General features: G+C 43.6%; 2 long non-coding RNA genes across 11 annotated transcripts in view; one reads left to right on the forward strand and one right to left on the reverse strand.

Annotated features, from left to right (window-relative positions):
• Window positions 1–6,781, forward strand: part of LOC113260086 (uncharacterized) — a 26,121-nt gene extending 19,340 nt beyond the window's left edge. The window contains exon 3 of the long non-coding RNA XR_003317806.4: window positions 1–6,781. This exon is cut by the window's left edge and continues 6,962 nt beyond it. This is a non-coding gene — a long non-coding RNA (uncharacterized LOC113260086).
• The window catches only part of LOC113260083 (uncharacterized), a 66,031-nt gene that overhangs the window by 15,543 nt on the left and 30,239 nt on the right, over window positions 1–20,249 (reverse strand). For 5 of the 10 annotated variants that reach the window (XR_008960966.1, XR_008960964.1, XR_008960965.1 and 2 more), the window contains exon 5: window positions 1–18,810. This exon is cut by the window's left edge and continues 1,742 nt beyond it. This is a non-coding gene — a long non-coding RNA (uncharacterized LOC113260083). The remainder of the gene's footprint in view (window positions 18,811–20,249) is intronic. The other 5 variants (XR_006410260.3, XR_003317803.4, XR_008960961.1 and 2 more) reach the window with 3 other exon arrangements.

Here is a 20,249-nt window from a genome sequence, read left to right on the forward strand (position 1 = left end):
TACGGCAATCATATTGCAATGAAGTTGAAACTAAATAAAGGCACCAAAGACTATTTATTTCGGGGGCCATTCTCAGATATGACGACAGGATTTCCTGTGAGAGAAGACAGATGCTTTTCTTTAGAATAATAAACATTCCACAATTCCATAGAGGCCATCCTTTGTTTCTCCTGCCCCGACAATGGGAAGTCACAGGCCTCATGCCCAAGGCCACGGTGCAGGCACAGACTTCCAGGGAAAGCACAAAGGAAAGGTAAAAGTCCCTAAGAAGGAAGGTAGGAGTGTGCCCTGCCGCCCAGGACCCCTCCCCATTCCACTTCCTCGCTTTGCTCTCAGCCACAGAATCCCTGGCTCTACGGGCATGGCCACGGCCACGGCCACGGCCACAGCGGCCACCTTGTGCGCCTCTAGCGTGTTTCCACCATTTAGCCTGATTGATGTGTGGGAAATCAGTTTTCCTCTTGGTTCAGCTGGGACTTGGTTGGAATTAAAAATGAAAACAAAACAAAAGGCTGAAGGAAAAGAAAGCAAATAGAAGAGCAGAAAAAGGGATAGGTTTACATAGATGTTTTTTATCCAATCTCACTGAGATCCAGGCCGGTTGGCTTGGCCCTGCGGAGTTTGCTGAGGTCCAGTGCTGTTTCCTGGCCTCCACACTGTCTGGCCAGATAGGGCAGAGGCTGGACTGAGCTCCTCAGATTTCTGGCTCAATGTTGCTTTTTCTGTTTTTTGGCCCAATGTTACTTTGGAACAAATGATCTCTGGTGGAATCTCAGGAAGGATTTTTGGTTCCTTCTGGAACTTGCTTTTGTGTCTGTTCTCGGGGATCAGCCCTGGGCTTGTCAGCTGCAGCTTGAGGCTCACCTGATTTTCCTTCACCCCACCGCTACCACCCCCAGATTCTGTTGGCCCAGCTTTGCTTCTCTTTCTAAGCAGAAAAAGCGTTTGCCTCCCTGACCTGTGAGGATACTGCTCCTGATCTTTAGGCATTAATGTTCAGCACTGCCTCTCCAGTTAATCTCTATGACTCTGGCCCTTGCAAGTCCTGACTTTGCTCTAATCCCTTCCTTTCTGCTTAGTTGGTTTGTCTCGAGTGGGTTATTAGGGCTGGGTTTACCCTTTGGGTGAAATACAGCACAGTTTCTAAATTTTATTCTAAGTCAACATCTGTAGAGTGTTCTCTACATATCAATACGATCAAGTTGGGTGCTTGCTCTGTTTACATCTTCTGTACCTTCACTGATCTTCTGTCTAGCTGTTCTATCAATTACTATGAGAGCAACACTGAAATCTCCAACGGCAACTGCTGAACTGTCTGTTTCTCCCTTCAATTCTGCCAGTTTTTGCTGCACGTATTTTGGGGCTGTTCAATGATTACATCATGATTGACTTATCAACCCAAGGTCATGAGAAATATTTTCCCTAAGGCATATTTTGGCTGATATATCCAGTCCAGCTACTGTACAGTTTGCATTACGTATCTCTTCCCATCCTTATCCTCTCAACCTGTTTGAGTCTTTGAATCTAAAGTGTCACAAAGTTGTCCACACCGAGACAGAGACAAAGAGAAAAGCTTCTATAATTTTTACTTCCTCAAGAGTTCCTCCTTGCCTAGGGATAGACATCTTTCTGTTTATCCTACTTCCGATTAGTTGAGCTTCTTGGATCTGCAGATTTATGTTTTTCATCAACTTTGAGAAGTTTTTGGCCATTATTTCTTTAAATATGTTTTTCTGCCCCATTCTGTCTCTCATCTTTTTCTGGGATTCCTATCATATGTTTGATGTTGTCTCATAGGTCTTTGAGGCTCTTTTTATTTTCCTTCAATCTGTTTTTCACTCTGTTCTTCAGGCGGAATAATTTCTATTGCTCTCTTTCGAGCTCCTGATACTTCCTTCTGCCATCTCCAAATCGGATGTTGAGCCCAGCTAGTGAGTTTTTGAAAATGTCAGTGTGGTTTTTTTCAACTCTAGAATGGGTGTGTGTGTGTGTGTGTGTGTGTGTGTGTGTGTGGTGTTTCTATTTCTCTCTTGATATCCTTGAGTTGCTGAACTGTTGTCATAATATTTCCTTTAATTATTGGAATGCATTTGTTATAGTTGCTTTGAAATCTTTTCTGATAAAGCCAACATCTGGGCTCACTGAAAGTCAGTTTCTATCAACCATTTTTCTCTCTCAAGTGTGAGTCACACTTTCCTCTTTCCTTGCACAAGTCATAATTTTTTTTTTGTAGAAAACTGGACACTTTAGCTAATGTTATGTAGCAACTATGAATTTTGACGAATTTTTTTTAGTACTGCAGAATTTATCTTCCCCACAGTATGCAGCTGTTGACATGTCTGCTGAGATTTTAATTGTAATTTTTATTTCTTTCAGCCTAATTTCCTAGGGTTTACTTTTAGATCTGCATAGCTGAGCAGTCAGCCAGTGAACTGGGCAGAGTTTGTAGTCAAACAGCCCAAGCCTTCGAGGCTTCCACACTCTGCTGATCCATATGTGGGGGGGGGGGGGCAGGAGTACATTCGAAGCTTGGCCAGTTGTCCTGTGTCCCCTGCATTTGCTTTCTGCTGAGCCCTCTCGGGTCATCTTTGTGCATCTGTGCAGTTCCCCAGTCATTCAGGCTCATTGGAGATGAGTAATGCTTCAGTGTCACACTCGGATGCAAAAAGAAGTAAAAACCACAGAAGGATGAGACACTGATAGAATCATAAAGAAGTGTCTTGGGAGAGTAAAAGCTGAAGAAATTACTTATCAAATATAACTGGAAAGGAAACCACCATAAGGCCACTTACTCAGGTTCTACAAAGGTGGTTTGCGTGTATCTCTTAAAATGTGACCCTTACCTTATTGCATTGGTCCTATACATTAAGGCCAACTTTTTAATACAGCATCAAATGCCCTTTAATATTTAGCACAAGGTCTTCTGATCAGCCTTATTTTTCACTCTGCATCCATGGTCACCCCACCATGGGTCCCATGCATCATCTCCTGTGCTTCCATAATTTCCTTCCACATGACCCTACTTGCCTCGCCACTTCAGAAAATGAGAGAGAATGTTATACATTTTATGATACCATTTCTGATTTCTGGAGGCAAAGTACACTCAACTCCCTTGCGTGTGACAAACAAGAGAATGAAGGGATGTTCAATAAATGATGCATCTTTGGCCGGCTCCCGATACAGACTGAGATTCAACTTATAGCCTCATCTCCCTTCACACAACAAAATAAATATTTAATGGCCTAAAGATGAAATTTTAAAAAGTGAAGTACAGAGAAAAAAAGAGGGGTTTTGTTTAAATATGACAGACTGAACCAAAGAAAAGACTTATGTCTTTTCTCCTGAAAATGCACTAAAATCATGTAAATGCCTACAGGGAGAAGGTAACGAGAAGTGAAAGAGTTTCTGTCCTTGAGTTCCAGAAAGATTCAGGCATGCAGTCTTCAGCAATATTTGAAGGCAGGGGTGTCGCATTGGGCTGAAAACAGGAGAGCTGGAAGAAAGGGGCAGGTGGTATACTCGTATCTGTTCCCCTGCCCTAGGACTCCTCCCTCACTTCTGCAGGAGACTGGAGTGCAATCCACTCTGCAGAAACGGAACCAGACAGGCCTTGAACTCTGGAACATTAGGCATAACTGGAAGTGGGGGTGAGCCACCACATACTGGAAAAGGCATGTTGGGGGGGCCTCAAATTAAAGTCTTAATAATAATTAGTGGGCTCTCCCAGAATTCTGAGAGGCGGGCTTATAATACACCCTTTAGACCAGAGACTGGAGGATTTCTTTTATGTGAAAGCAACCAGCTCTAAGCACAGGACTTTTATATGCTGATATGGAGGAGGCTGCCCAGAGAAGCAGCAGCGCCCCTACTTGTTTTGAGACATATCCATTGACAATCTTGCCTCAGCATGAAGGGCTTCCGATCAGTTTTTCTTATTTCTTGTTTCTTTTCTTTCCTTTTTTCTCCCCAGCTGACCTCTAGAAATTATTCTTCATTGAGTAAGTCTTTAAAATGTAAAGGAAAAGAATATTAATTGTAGCGTTGATCAAAGCCCGGGCCTTGGGGCATTACTCAGCCTCTGTCCCCTCCTCGAGGGGTTCAGTGAAGAAACGTCACTTACCAGCTCTGCCTCAGGGCAGGCTGCTTCAATCTTGTTAGCTGAAAAGAGCCCACGCTTCAGAAGAACCTAATGGATAATGTGCCTTTGCAGTACAGAGCATTCTCATCAGAATTATTATTCCAAGTTGCCACATTTGTGATCTAAGAGTTTCCAGTACGTAATTTACTTGTAATAAATAATCCATTCCCTATGCAGAAATGTAATCATCCGGTGTAAGGAAACATCCTCAAACTTGAACAGCCTCATCTTCCCCTTAGAAGAGGGAAACGGAGGTCATTCTACTTTTCTGTTATTTGGGGGAAAAACAAGCAAGGACAGCAGAGGCCGCAGAGGTGACAGTGCAGCCTGGTGACAGGCCCACCAAAGGCAGGTGGCAGGTGGCTGCTGCTGAGGAGATGGTGGCAGACGTGATCACTACGGAGTCGGTGGAGCTTACGTGACACAGGTGACACGGCATCTCCTCATGGTAAGTCCAGGAGCAATGGCAGGTCAGGCGGCTGCAGCCCAAGGACAACAGGCCTTAGTGTAGGGACAAGCAGCAGTTGTTGGTGAGAGGATAGGACACAGTGGCTGTGACGACAGGAACTGGAGATAAACGATGAGATCCCCTCTCTCAGTTCCCACGGGGAACACCACTGCGGGTAGAGAGAGCCCGCGGGCCGTCCACAAGCAGAGCTGTTTCCTGCAGCTGTGAGCTGGGGACTGAGCTCCTCCCAAAGCTCAAGGTAAATGCTCTATTCAAATCTATGACGTTTACAGGTGAACAACCTCTTATGTGGCCCAGAAAGCTGGAAAATGAGAAGGGAAGAGGTACGGGTTGCTAGAGACAGGAACGACAGGTCTATGCCTGACCTCAGTATCAGAGCTCCAGCCTTTGGGTTCCCTTTCGTGGTTATTCTGGAGGACAGCTGCCCATTCTGAACTCTTGTGGGTGGAACTGGCATTGCCATCCACTCGGGGCCAGACATGGAGGGAGAACTGGAGGAACGGTTGATGGGGGCAGAGACTGCATGAGTGGGGGGCTACAGACTCAGCAGAGGCTGGCTTCCTCCATGTCCTCTAACACCATGACACTCTTTTCTGTGTCACCGACCAATTCCCCAGTAAATGGCAGTAAACCGGGTCTAGCGAGACACTTTCTTGTCTTTCAATCACCCATGGCTGCAAATCTTCAGAACTTACTCTGGGCTCTTCCCATACACTGTGTCCTTCACTCATACACATGTGTGCAACCCCTGTATTCTGGCTCCAGAAAAACTGCTTCACTCCAATCCTAATTCTCCTCCTTTCTGCATTTGCATCAGTGTCAGCTGGGGCTTTCTGCATGGTTGACCGAGTCCTGCTCTTGAAAATGAATTTTTTGAAGTTGAAAATACAAATCAAGTTTGTTTATTGAGAGGGTATATACACGTATTTATTGACAACGACCCGTGGAGGCAGGGGATAGTGATGGTGACTTGCACCCAAGTCGCTAAGGGCCAGTATGGTCTGTGCCTTGTATTTTTGACCCAGGATAAAATCAGGAAGAAAAGCCTGTCGGGAAATAACGGAGTCACAGTGAGCCAGACTGCAGAGCCCTGGGCTGGTGATATTCAGGACCTTCAGAAAAGAAAAGAGCCAGTGTCCAGGCAGCTGATAATCTTAGGCCATTCGTTTAGAGCCGCCCCCTCTCCAGACAGCCCTACAGACAAACCCCCATCCTCTTCTCGTTCAGGAACAGACACCACTTTCTTCTCCCTTTTCCTACACAGAGACTGCCATTCCTCTCCCACTGCGTGTCAACCAACGCAGCCCCAGAATGAACATCCGGGACCTAAGGCTGAGATGTGATAAGTCTCCTGAACGCTGAAGGCCAACTTGGAGAGCGGGAGGGGACGGACAAAGCTGAGCATTTACTCCCCATCCTCATCGCCACAATCTGTAGCTTGTCCCACATTTGAGAACATTCCCCAGTAGGAAATGAAAACTGATATGAAACAGAAGTGCCTTCACCAAAAAGCATTTTGCGATGGTAGGGAGGTGTATCCCCTCCCAAGGTGGGATGGAAGGAACCAGCAGGAAGTTTCCCTGTGCACTGCGCTAAGCGGATATATAGCCCTGTCATTTGAGTAGGCCGCACCAGGTTTCCGGATGGTGTTAAGATACTGCTCATCTTCTCTACAGAAACAAGTAACTGGCCTCCTGAGCTCTGACCTGGGAGGTTTGCCGCCACTTTTTGTTGTTGCGGATGTGAGGGTATTGGGAGGGAGGTCGGGCCTTCGGGGGGTGATTGGAAGTAGATGAGGTGCTGAGTGTGGAGCCCTCGTGAATGGGAACGGCGCCCTCACACAGATCACGAGAGAACTTGCTTCCTCGGCCGGCTCTGCCCTGGGAGGACACAGTGAGAAGGCGGCTGGGGGCAACCCAGGGAAGGACTGTCTCCAGAGCCGAGCTGGCACCCTCATGTCACACTTGGCTGGTTTCCTGGACTGTGGGAAGTAACTGTTTACTGGTGATGTGCCACCCAGTGGGTGGTATTCTCTGACCGCAGCCTGGGCTGGACATCATTAGAAGTTGTGACTGGATAGGACTGGAGACTGGGCTCAGGAGGTGAGACTTGGCCTCTCTGACACAGATCCCCAAACATGGAAACAAAGAAATAAAAATTCACTTAAATCTGGACAGCTTATTGGACCATTAATTCAGGACATGGATATTTAAAAATACACACATACCTTTTCTGATATATATTATTACTTTTGAAGTAAGACTGATGACTTATATGGAGACATACAAAAACAACAGGAAAATAAACCAAAATACCCCCCAGATAAATGCAAAAGAATGTGAATTATATATTTGCAAACACTGCACCATAACAAATAAGGCCTGTAAGGAGCTATTTTCTATCTCAAATATATTCCAAAGAAGTGAATCTGCCGCCTGCCAGGGAATTGAGGGCCACGGGGGCTGACGATGGTGGACCCCCGGGTCTCCTTTAGAGATGCCACTGCTTTCTTCTCATAGTGGAGTATTTTCTAGTGGCAGTTCAAAAAACAAGTGTTATAAATTTGGAAATAATGTTGAAATATCTCAGTTGCAAATGTCTAACAGTAGATCTCAGGGCTTTCAGGACTTTAAAATACCTCTTCCTGTTTAACTGACTTTTAGTTTAGTACATAGGCCATTTTAATGGAATTTGGTACCAACATGGAAATAGGACACAAACGGAGATCTAAGCAGTACAGTTAAAATACATGTTTTGAATAATTTTTATATAAGTTAATGGCAGTAATGACATGTTGAACAAAAGAGTCTTAAAGTTTGAATTTTATAGAAAGACTTGAATACAGATATTTTGACTACATAGACAACTATGACCATACAAAAGGGTCCTTCCAAAGAGGAACAATGGTCAACTACTCAGTCTGCCTTTTGACGTAGGCACACATTGAAAAGGAGAAAGTTTGATATCAATTCTTGTCTTCTATGGACCTTGGCAGTCTCTTGGATGATGTAAGGTTTTTCTTATACAATTTTAGGTAAATATCTTCATTGACGTAAGAAAGAAATATACTATCTCATACTTAGATCTGCACAAAGAAATGAAGACCTCTGGTATACATGAAGGTAAATGTAAAAATCTTTTTTTCCTTATCTTAACTTCTCTAAAAGATAACTGATTACCTAAAACAAAGAACGATTGTATAAATATATTTTGTTTTTACAGCATATGTAGAAGTGCAATGTATGCTAACTGTAGCCCAAAGGATGGAAGGGTGGAATTGGAAATACGTTGTTATAAGGCCCTTACATGATATATGAAGTACTATAATATTATTTGAAGGTAGACTCTTATGAATTAGAGATGTGTATTTAAATCCAAGGGTAAGCACTAAAATTTTTTGGAAACGAGGTGAAAAAAAAACAAAGCAAGTCTGTAGTAGTTATAAAATGGAGCCCCACCCCCCAAAAAACCCCAATACTCAAGTAATCCAAAGGAAGGCACAAAGAGATGGAAAGAACAAAAATGGAATGAACAAAACAACTATAAAATGGTAAATTTTAATCCCCATATCACAATTACATTAAATGCAAATGGCCTAAACAGACTAATTAAATCACAAAAATTACTTGGATAGAATGAAAAGATTAGATAGAAAAACAATACCCAAGAATACCAAGAATATGCTATCTACAAGAAACTTACCTTAAATATAAAGACATCGGTTAAAAAATGAAGTCTAGCTTAATCCCCTATGTATGTATTAGGGCAGATGGAAAGTCCATGCTTGTCAAGCAGTATTGCCATCCCTCCTCCACCCACAGTGAGATCACACAAAAATGTAAGAGCCTGTAGGTCAACAGGAGGCCTGGCCCTTGGTCTACACAGTTGCCAAAGCTATACTCGTTCCTTCTACTACCACATGATGCCATTTTTAGTCGCTTCTCAGTTGCCTCCAAGCATTCAGTGGGTAGACAGACAGCTTTTATGATGAACTTCTTTACTGAACATAGACCTAGCTACAGAGGATCCTATCTTTACTCTCAGGACTGCAGCACTTGGTAATACAGGTAACACCCATCTGAGGTCCTTCCCCTCTGAGGTGCCCCACTCTTTGTAGAATCTAATGGTTTCCCATCCTTCCCAATCTTGGGACTCTTTTTCTTTCCCCAGATTAGATCCCTCCCTTTTCTTGAATAATTCAGCTCTATCCCCCAAGTAGCCTAGGTTAAAAAATAAAAACATCTTAGCTCTTTCATGGTGACCAAGAGGCCGTAGGCTTTGCTTACAAAGCTCTGTAACGGTGGCTACGATGTGGTGAGGAAGTACCCGTGTACTTACAGTCACCCGTAAGCAACAGGAAAACCACCTACCGCCACTTGAAAGATAGAAGCTTATTTTTCTCACTTAACAAGAAGTGCTGGCCTTGGTTTTCTAAGTTGGTGATGTCAGGGTTGATGTATTTGATTCTTTTGACCTTTCTCTCCCGGTTACATGATGACACTGTAGGTCTAGCCATCAATTCTGCACTCGAGAGAGAAAGAAAGGGAGAGACAGGAAGAGGCAATGCTGGTCTCATCTGTTCTTTCTTTCTTTCTTTCTTTCTTTCTTTCTTTCGGGAAAGCAGAACCTCACTCAGCACCTCCTCTGCCTTGACCAGCAGCCAAGGTGTGCCCCATGGGCCAGAACTGGGTCCCAGGGCCTCTCTGGAGGCAAGGAAAGATGGACAAGCAAGTATGCTGCTTTTCAGGCAGTAGAGTGAAAGGCACGAATGGACAGGAGGCTTGGGAGAGGCTTTTTAGTAGCCACTTAACATGATCTCCCATAACCCCTGATCTTTCTTGATGAGCAGGAAGCAAGGCAGAGGGAAGTTCTCAGACGCAGCATCCTGGTTTTTGGGCCGCGGCCGCTTATGACATATACGGGATGTCGGGGCGCCACGGATCGGCACCACGCTACGCCGGCAGGCCGCGTGCAAGCAAGAGCAGAACGGACCGTGCGGCCGAAACTGGGGGCAGGTGGCCAGCGCAGAACCGTGGCGGGAGGGCTGGGAGTGAAACAGGGCAGGACCGCAGGGACACTGAGATAGAGAAGCGCACAGAAAGCAACAGCCTGAGGGCCCACGTCAGAGGCGGGGAGGGGGGGTGTCAGAGGCTGTGCAGCAGCCACAGGCATCACATCTGTGGACTGCCTCCCCCAGGACGGACGGACGGAATGAAGGCCTGCTGCCGGCCAAGTCAAATCGATGCTGTTTGTTACGGTCATTCTGACCTTATCCTGTGCCTGGACTGCAGTGGGAAAACATAAGTTACACAATTAAATCTGATATGTCAATAAAGTTGTACCTGACGAATACAGTTTCTTCATAGTCTTTAAGAAAAGATACTTGGACATAAATATGAACAATCCGATAGTTGAGAGGTCACTGAGAGTAAAAACACAGAAGCCAGAGAAATTTAGGTAAATTTTCCATTCAATCCTACATCCTGATTTCATAAATTTGAATTCTGTTTATGCTGTTAATTAAATTCCTTTTCTGCACTTAGGCGTCACCATTGGGGATTGTACCTGTGCGTGCGTACATGGGAATACATTCAACAAAACCTGCTTTCTTGCTCCCTTTTCTCCTAACAACTAATTTATCAATTCAACAACGATGTATAGAGTACCTTCTCTCTCCTTATGCCTCTCCTACTTCCTACACTTTAGACCTGAAGGGAGTCGTAAGGAGAATGACAGGTGGTGGTTTGGGCTGAGGAGACATAAAACATATCCACTCTGGACAGATACGCGGAAACTTCTCTCTGTCCCCTTCCACCTCAGGTCCTGGAAGCAGAGATCAATTAGGAGGATCAATTACATGTCTAGCTCTGCCGCTATCACGCTGGGTATGTCACAAGACTTCTCTATGTTTCACTGCCTTTTCACTAACACAAAACTGGTATTATTCCTTTCTTCTCCCTCTCCTTTCATCTCTCTTGTCCAACTACTTACCAGATCTGTCACACAGATAAATGGGATATTGCTGGTCACATTTCTCTGGGAACAGGCAAAACCAAACTATACATGAAAAACATTTTTCTTCCGTCGAGCTTTTATGTTTACCCCCCATGGGTCAGCTCAGAGGGAGGGGTGTGCAACTGCCTTGAGACTATTAGACAACTCTGCTGTCCACACCAGCACAGCAGTCTCTTCTATTTATAAATGTTCATCAGGATGCATATTCGCCTCCTTCCCTGGTACCTCACTCTATGTTAGGTCCACGTACGATATCTTATCATCCCCTGCAATTTTCCTTTTTACCATCACACGTTGACTCATGTAACCTAGATTTGAAGAATACTTACAATGTGCCAGGCACTCGGTGTTCTAGGCACTGAGGATACAAAAGTGAATGAGACAAAATTTCCTGTGCTTTTGAATCTTACATCCTAATAGAGGCACACAATAAACACACACACAATAAACACACGCACGTGCGCGCCCACACACACAATGTGAGGAGGTAATAAGAACTGGAAAGAAAACAAAGCAGGTCAACAGGGTTGAGAGAAAGAGATGGGGAGGGAGTGCTGGTTTAGTAGTTTAATTTAGTAGTAAGGAGAGTCCTCTCTGAAAGTGACATTTGAACCAGAGACATGCATGAACTGAACTGAGGAAAAGAGCCATCATAATATCTAGGTGGACAACATCCTAGGCAGAGGGAAGCAAATGGCAAGACCCCGAAGTGGGAATGTACAAAGCAAACTCAGGGGCGGGGAGCAGAGAGGCAGGTGAAGACCAGATCACGTAGAGCCCTATATGCCACGGTAAGGATTTTACCCTAAGTGTGATGGGAAGCCATCGAAAGGATATAAACAAGGAAATGACATAATCAGACCTATATTTTACAAGGTTCTCTCTGACTGCTGTATAGAGACTAGAACAAGAGTGGAATCAAGGAATCAGTTGGGAATCCACTAGAATGATCCAGATGATTGAAAATGGTGTCTTGGACTAATAAAGTAGTGATGAAGGTGGTGGGAAATGGTGAAATTGTGTTACAGGCTGAAAGTATCTCCAACAGGATTTTCTGTTAAGTTGAATGAGGAGTATGAAAGAAAAGAAAGTTATGGACAATTCCAAGATTTATGGCCTGATCACGGAATGAATATGGGTTCCATTTAGTGAAAGAGTGAGCACTAGGGAAGAGGTAGGTTTGTGTGGAGTGAAGAAGTGAATTCACTTGGGGCATGTTTGGTATGAGATGCTATTATGTATCTGAGAGGGAATGCTGAACAGGCAGATAGACGTATGAGTCTCAAATTTAGAAAAGTGACTGGGGCTGAAACTATGAATTTGGGAGTCATAAATGAATTTAGGGGTTACAAATTTTAGAGGATATCACAGAATTGTAAATCAATTGAAGAAATGTTTATAAAAGGAGGGGGTGGTCAACTATACCAAATACTTTTGAGAAGCTGAGTAAGAGTGACCAAGAACATTGGATTTAACCATTTGAAGACCAGTGGGGACCTTGACACAAATGGATTCAGTCCATAATTGGGATCAAAAGCCTCAGAGTTTTGATTAGACACTTATATCAAGACTTGTGATGTCGATCTTTCCAGGTGGAGTATAATTTCATGAACATGAGGATGATGCCTCTTTCAGTCACCATTTTATCTCCAGTGTTTGGCCCATTGCCTGGCATACAGTCAACGCCCCACAGATATCTGTGGGATACCCCATTCTGTTCAGATTATTGTAAAGCAACTGATTGCTAGAGATTCCGTTGAGGTTGTAGAGTGTTTGGAGATTTGTCGGTGATTGTAATGAAATGGGAAAGGGTAGTTTATGAAGCCATTAGCCTCTTTCAATTTGATAGATAACTGACTTTCTAAGTTTAAAATGGCGAGGGATGCCTGGGTGGCGCAGTCGTTAGGCGGCTGCCTTCGGCTTGGGGCGTGATCCTGGCGTTCCGGGATCAAATCCCACATTGGGCTCCTCCGCTGGAAGCCTGCTTCTTCCTCTCCCACTCCCCCTGCTGTGTTCCCTCTCTCGCTGGCTGTCTCTCTGTCACATAAATAAATAAAATCTTTAAAAAAAATAAAATAAAAAAAAAAAAATAAAATGGCGAATGTGTTCCAAGAGCACACTGTGGACCAGAGATGCCTGATATGTGGTAATGTGGGATTAAAAGTGCATGCTTTAACAAGTACTTGGTGCGTAAAGTAAAAAATTAACCCTGAGACAAGTCATGAGGGGTCAACAGAATTTCTCCTTATTTTCCTTAGAGAGAAACAAGAGCAAATTTTAGTGTTCAGAGAGCGAGACCTGTGTCTTTGAGCACGCTTCCTGTACACGCTCACTTAATTAGGCAACACTATCGATTTTAGAACAGGTAAGGTCTAAGACTGTCCATTTGTTCATATTAGCTCAGATCCTCCCTTTGAGTAACTTCCTGGAAACAAATTAAATACCATGAGAAACTCAGCAATTTTTTTCACAGATCACTAAGGAACATTTGGTAAATTACTGCTTTAGTGCATAAAATCACTTCCACTATCCCAACAGCTTTAATTCAGGTCCCCAATGGTACCTAATTTGCTCTGGGTTTGTGGACTGAAAATCTGACTCCGTGAGTAACTACACTGCACAGAAAGCTGGGTGTGAGTAGTCCCACGTCCAGCAAAATCATCATTAGAATCAGGCCAACCAGATACAAAAATGATTGAAATACACTCAGGACAAAATAGGGACCATTTAGAGAAATCACTAGACTCCTGCCATGTTAAATATACTTTAACAATGATAGTGGATGAAAATGGGCCCCTTGGAAAAAAGCGTCTTTGAGAATAAAGAAGGAAGATGGAAATTTCCCAGAATTGTACAAGTTATTAATATACAGTGCATTTACAAACAAATTATCATACCTGGGGAAAATGCTAGGGGAGGAAGAACTCAATCAGTGAGGGACTGAGGTTTGTCATAAAGATGCGAACTGTGACATACACCAAGAGTACTGAACTTCTCCAAGCCGTAATGGTCACGGAAGCTGCCAATCCCGAAAAATGCACTAGAGACTCCTGCTGTGTGTTTGTACAACTTCTTCTCGCCCTTTAAACAGAAGACAGGACAGTCCCGTGGTCAGAGTCAAAGATAAGAAAAGACCAACTGGTTGTTACTGGTTGTCTTTTTGGACCCACAGGCCTGGAAGCTGACCTAAGCCTTTCCCCTTTAAATACTGGGTCTGAAAAATAGTTATATTTCACATGTTCTAGGGAATAGAATGAATTCTGGCTCTTTTGAAGTATTGTGGATGTAAGATTTAGTTATTTATGGTAGAATAAATTTAGAGGAATATTTGTTCTATTTAAAGTCTGTGGCTGAGGGGCACCTGGGTGGCTCAGTCTGTTAAGCGTCCAGCTCTTGGTTTTGGTTTAGGTCATGATCTCAAGGTTGTGAGATTGAGCCTCGTGTGGGGCTTGCACTCAGGGTGGAGTTTGCTTGTCCTTCTCCCTCCTCATATGCTCCCCCCAACCCCCCCCACTGCTCATCTGCTCTTGCTTCCTCTCAAATAAACAAATAACTAAAATCATAGAAAAAAAGAAAGAAAGAAAGAAAGAAAGAAAGAAAGAAAGAAAGAAAGAAAGAAAAGTCCATTCTCAACCTGCCTCTAACACTAGTGACTCATCAGTGTACTTCACAAGTACTGTTGAGCACCTACTATGTGCTATTCTTGGTACCAAACCCTGGGGGTTTAGAGATAAATCTGGTAAAGAGAGACAAACACGAACCCATAATGCCAACAGAGTGTTCTAGGTACTCCGAGGGAAGTGGGAAGGATGTCATCGGTTCTATTGGGCATACACTCACGAGGCTTCAGAGAGGACTGTTAGGCTGAACCCCTAGTAGGTGAGCAGCCATGGAAGGAGGAGCACAAAATGCATGTGTATAAAGGTGGAAATCACATGGCGAACTGAGGGACTACGAATAGCAAAGTATTGTAGGGCGAGGAGAGAGAGCTCCCAGGGCCGGGAGGTAGGGCTGAGGGAGGGTGGAGAGAGAGCAAGATGAAAAGTAGCACATGGTATAAATTCTGCAGAACCACTGGTAAGCAAAAAAAAAAAATGTGTCTTCCTCTTTGAACCTTGAGCAGACTTTGTGGTTAAAATGGAAATATACTGACATGTCAGTCAGTCTGCTTCCTGGGATTCATAAGCCAAAATACATTTATACTATCTTGAAAAAACTGATCTTTTGCCCTCTATTTGTTTTTTAGCTGGTCGGAGCTCTTTACTCATTGGAGTAACCCAAATCTTTATTTCCAAGGGCTCTGAGCCCCGCCTGTGTGGTGTTCTAAGCACGCCCTGTTGACTTTCAACATGGCCATGGCATTATGAGGAGGTGTGTCGGCGGATTACCTTTCTGTTCCTGTCATGCTACAGTACCTCTCCCTCCCTTTATAATCAGAATTAATCACCCATCCCACACTTGAACTTTCTTTTTTGTGTGCCAAAAAAATGGCAAGATAAGAATTTCATTTTCCAATTCAGTGGAATCCTTAGTGTGTCCCTTGACCGAAGCCTTTTCCCTTGGATTCTAAACTCTAAGGCCATTACTCTTTCCAGGAAGGTAGGCAAGGGGATGCACTCTTTAGAGTTTTTTTTTTTTTAAATAACATTTTCGTCTTCTTTTCTTGTAATTTATTTATTTTTTAAGGAATCTCTACACCCAGCATGGGGTTCAAACTCATGACCCCGAGATCAACAGTCACACACTCTACTGACTGAGAGAGCCAGGCGCCCCTGCACGGCTTGGAGTGTTAACCCTAGGAAGATGCTCCTTCCAATTGTCCTTCAAGGCCATCCCTACGTGGGTGGACCCACAACAGTAATTGTGCTAGTGTGGGTGTATGAGGTAGGAGCCAGTCTTGAACACTTTCTTCTTTAGTCAGCAAGTCACAGGGTGCTCCCCCACAAGGCCATGACGTGTGGGCTGGAGGAGGGACCGATCTCCAACTCCTACAGGAGGAGGCGGTGTACCCTGTCACAGCAAGACCACTCACAGTGACGAGCCAAGTGTCAGGCTTCAAGGCCTCCTTCACTGAGAAATTATGAAAACATTCATCTAAGAGTTTTCAGTGCTTTGTGATTTTTAAAACATTTAAATCTTTATTTCGTCTGGAAGTTCAAGGTAGGGATCCAGCTTTGTTCCTTTTCCAAATGACTAGCCAAGATGTCCGAGTAACACATTTCTTTTCACCCCTTTATTATATAACCAAATCCCGTTCCTATTTGGATCTGCCCCTGTGCTCAGTATTCGGGTTTACTGATCATCTGTCTGTTCCTGCAGCACTACGTGTCAGTAGTAAATACTGCAGTTTCAGTGATGGCCAAGTCCTCCAGAACATCCCTGTGTATTTGGATCTTCCTTATATATTTTTATTCTTCTAAACTTCAAAACTGTTTTGCCAAATTCCAAAAGAATTCCATTAGAAGTTTTATTGGGCTGTAATAAATGTATAGGTTGGTTTAAGGAAAAGGTAACATCTTTACAATGTGTGTCTACCAAGCCAAGAGTATTACATGCCTCTTTATTTATGTAAGTGTTCTTTCTCACCGGACACTGATTTTTAGGGATACAAACTAGTTTCTCACCGGACACTGATTTTTAGGGATACAAACTAGTTTCTTCTCAAGAGACTAGTTTTTTTGTTTTGTTTTTGTTATCAATTCTGCTGTAAGAAATGAATTCAACAAAACGTAATCATTTCATGTTGGGTCACCGAGTACTTCTGACAGCATAAACACATGGGTGTATTGTTGAAAATTGTGTTGCGATGATTAACTATCCAAGATTCCAGGTTGGGATTTTTTTTTTTTTTTGAACTGAATATAGAGGGATGGCCAGTTGAAAAAACTGATTAGAAAATTCAACACATTCAGGGGCGCCTGGGTGGCATAGCGGTTAAGCGTCTGCCTTCGGCTCAGGGCGTGATCCCGGCGTTCCGGGATCGAGTCCCACATCAGGCTCCTCCGCTATGAGCCTGCTTCTTCCTCTCCCACTCCCCCTGCTTGTGTTCCCTCTCTCGCTGGCTGTCTCTATCTCTGTCAAATAAATAAATTAAATCTTTAAAAAAAAAAAAAAAAAAGAAAATTCAACACATTCAGAAACCACCAATGTGTATTTGTGTTATTTGTCTATGAAGGATTTCTTTTATTGAAAAGTTGCATCATTATTCCAGAGCAGGAATGGAGGCTGTAATGTTATCTTGGCTACATATTTGCGGCCCATCTGAGAATTGTTTGCATAAATGCATTGGCTAGAAGCCACATCTCCTGGTCCCAAACCCATTCTAATATTGACAAGACAATAAAGAAGAACGGTACATGCCAAGTTATTTAACAAAGCTTGCCAAGGAAGTCACCATGCTGGATTTCCTTTTCCATTGTATACTCAATGCCTGGTATATAGTTGGTGCCTAACTACTTACTGAAGGAATGAATGGAGTCTCTAACAAGGACTTATATGTATGCTTTTTTTTTTTAAGATTTTTAATTTTTTTAAGTAATCTCTACACCCAATGTGGGGCTCAAACTCACAACCCTGAAGTCAAGAGTCACTTGCTCCACCAACTGAGCCAGCCAGGCACCCCTATATGTAAGGTAAAAACTTGGAAGAGTGTAATCTGCTGCCAGCCCGGCTGACTACTATGGCAGAAGCAACAACTTCTGGATTGGTAGCTGAGACTGGTGAGCCCTCTTGCCTGTGCCTCATCTAATCTTCCCCAGGGCCTGCCTGTGACGCTTGGTCAATCCTCCCAGTCTACCTTCCATTCCATGGGTGGGTGTTCCCAAAGAGCTTGCTTCTGTTTTCCTTCCCACCCAGCCTCTGTTGCCAAAGATCCTCCGTGCCTCATACTTGCCAAGTCACAAAACCTTTTGTTGTTGGCACTGGAATCAGAGGGTACCATGTTTGAGTGTTGGAACAACACATTAATGACAGAACTTGCCTGTTCTCCTTTTCAGGATGAATAGGTGGATGGGCTAAAATGACTCCATCATAGCCCGAATGGGGCAGTGAAAATAATTTTTACCCCCAGTTGCAGATATGGGCTTATGAATGAGAACGATGTCAGGTCAAAGAGAATGCAGAGTGAAAGAGAAGCATGTCCACCTAAGGCGATCAAAGCCCGGAGTCTCTGTGACTGGTATTAGGAGCTGGAATAGAATGCCAAGAGACTGGAGACCAGAGAATGTTGAAGGAAATAGCGAAGCCAGCTACCGCCAAAAGCTGAGCTTTTGTTTACTCTCAGAGTCACATGGCAGTCTGAATTTATTTATACATCCTCAGGTGGAGCCGACATATGGAGAAGGATCATTAAAAACGCAGGTGTAAGTGTTAGGAGGCTACTGCGTCTAAGTGAGAATCACTGAAAGACTAGGAGAGTCAGTGTGAACAGAGAGGCCGGAACAGATTCTAAAGTCACATCAGACACAGGATTAGTGGGAACGAACGGCTGCACAGCCACAAGTCATGAATTCTAGAGGCATTCATTGTGGCAGGGAGAAAGTACAAACAGATAAGACTCGAATGGTAGAACATGGTCCATAAAGATCAATAAGCACTGAGAAAATTTGGATAGTGCAAGAATCATTCTCATGGATCTTTTAAAAATTGACTGTTAGAACATATTATCATTATTGCTCATGACAATTCCGTAATAGTGACATCTTTTAAAATTGCTTCCGTCTTAACAGTTTTGCGAGTGTGACTCATCCAGGTTTACACAGCAGCTTGGAGGCGTATCTGTAAGAACTTGGGGCTTTGAATTTCCAAGTCCTGCTAGTGGACTCCACTCCTATTTGCAATTCACCTCTCACAGTCCTAAGGTCCAACCCCAATTTACATACACACACTCTTTCTCTCTCCCTCTCCCTCCCAAAATTTCAAGTGTGAGTTCTGAAACTAAAATTAAAGTGATTTCTCTATCATCAATATTTCCAGATATAGCTAAGTAGATAAATAGATTGAAAAAGTGTATAAATATTGTTAAATACCTTTGGAACTAGGAAGGTGACCTCATTGTTTTGCCATTTTCAGAAACTCTAGAGTGACAAGACCACAGACTCCTCCCATTCCTCCTTCTGCCTTCCAACTTTTTTCCAGCAAACATTCATGGAGTGTGAACGATGTGTCAGCTCATGCTGGGCTCTGAGAGCTACAAAAATAGAAAGATGGAGACCCCTAATGTCCAGGATACGGAAAGTCAAATTTGCATAAGGCCCCTCAGAGACAAGTCTAGGGTGCTTGGAGAGGATTTGAGTGCTGAGCACCCAGACACCAAGATGAAAAAGGATAAGGACCTTCCCAACCTTCCCAATCCTTCCCAGAGACGCCTGAGATGGGGGTGGGTGGGTGGGCAGTGTAGGGCATGTGCCTCCCCACGGGACACAAGGTCAGGGTCAGTGAGGAGGAATAAGAGTACGATACAGGGTTGTGTGACACAGATAGGCAGCCGTCCCCGCCCCACCTCCTCTCCAGCACACGAGGGCTGTGAACTTGAAAGAATCAAGTGACTCCCCTTGGCAGGCCAGGAGAGATGCTTCCATTTGGAGGCCATAGCATCTGAAATTGGCTGAGAGAGCTGTCCTACTCAGGAGGAAAACCTTTCTCTTGGTTGCGGAAAAGCTGTGCATTGGGGTGGTGGGGTCAGAACAGGATTTTTCATGTGCAGTTAACGAAGTGCTGGGTACAGAAGCTGGGCAGCAGGGAAGCACAGGGTGGGAAGACTGAGATTTCAGTTTTGTCTCCACCACTTAGAAGCTGAGCAAACAATTGCTATGAGCTCTAGTTTCTTCCCCTGTAAAAATCCCAAGTGATAATAAGTGGTCCCATTTATTGAATTATGTGGATTTTTAATCTTTGCAACAACTCTATGAAAGAATTATTAATATTCCCATAATACAGATGAGGGAAATGAGGCTGAGGGAGGTTGAGAACATTTTCAAAATCTACATATCTAGTAAATGGCAGAGCGGGGATTTAAACTCATGTCTTGATTGAAAACCTGGTCTTCTTAACCATTTACATCTTCTGACTCTCCTCCATGGGTCTGTGTGAAGGACAAAAGGGTATCAAGTTTAACTGAAATGTTGGTAATTAATGTGACTATTAAATGCCTAATTGTTCCGATAACTTTCAATCATAGTTTTAGAGAACAGATTTGAGTTTGTGAATTTACATTATTTTTCAAATATAATTTTTAAAGATTTTTCCCTCATTTTTACTTTTTTTGCTGTTGTTCAGTTTGTCACATAATTGCTGTTTGAGAAAAGGAACATCTTTCTTTTCTTTTTAAGGATATTACTTATTTATTAGAGAAAGAGATCATGTACAAAAAGGGGGAGTGGCAGAGGGAGAAGCAGACTCCCCGCTGAGCAGAGAGCCTGACAAGGGGCTTGATTCCAGGACCCTGGCATCATGATCTGAGCTGCAGGAAGACACTTAACCGACTCTGTAATATTTCAAAGGACTTTCCTTTGATCGATCCTTTCAGATCCTCACACGGACAATACGAAGTAGCGAGGAAAGTGATTTTATCCACTCTTGACAGAGGAAGAAACTAAAGGTGAAGTGGTGGCCAGGTCACTCGGCTAG

Source organism: Ursus arctos, unplaced genomic scaffold, assembly GCF_023065955.2.
Source record: "Ursus arctos isolate Adak ecotype North America unplaced genomic scaffold, UrsArc2.0 scaffold_22, whole genome shotgun sequence".
NCBI lineage: Eukaryota > Metazoa > Chordata > Mammalia > Carnivora > Ursidae > Ursus > Ursus arctos.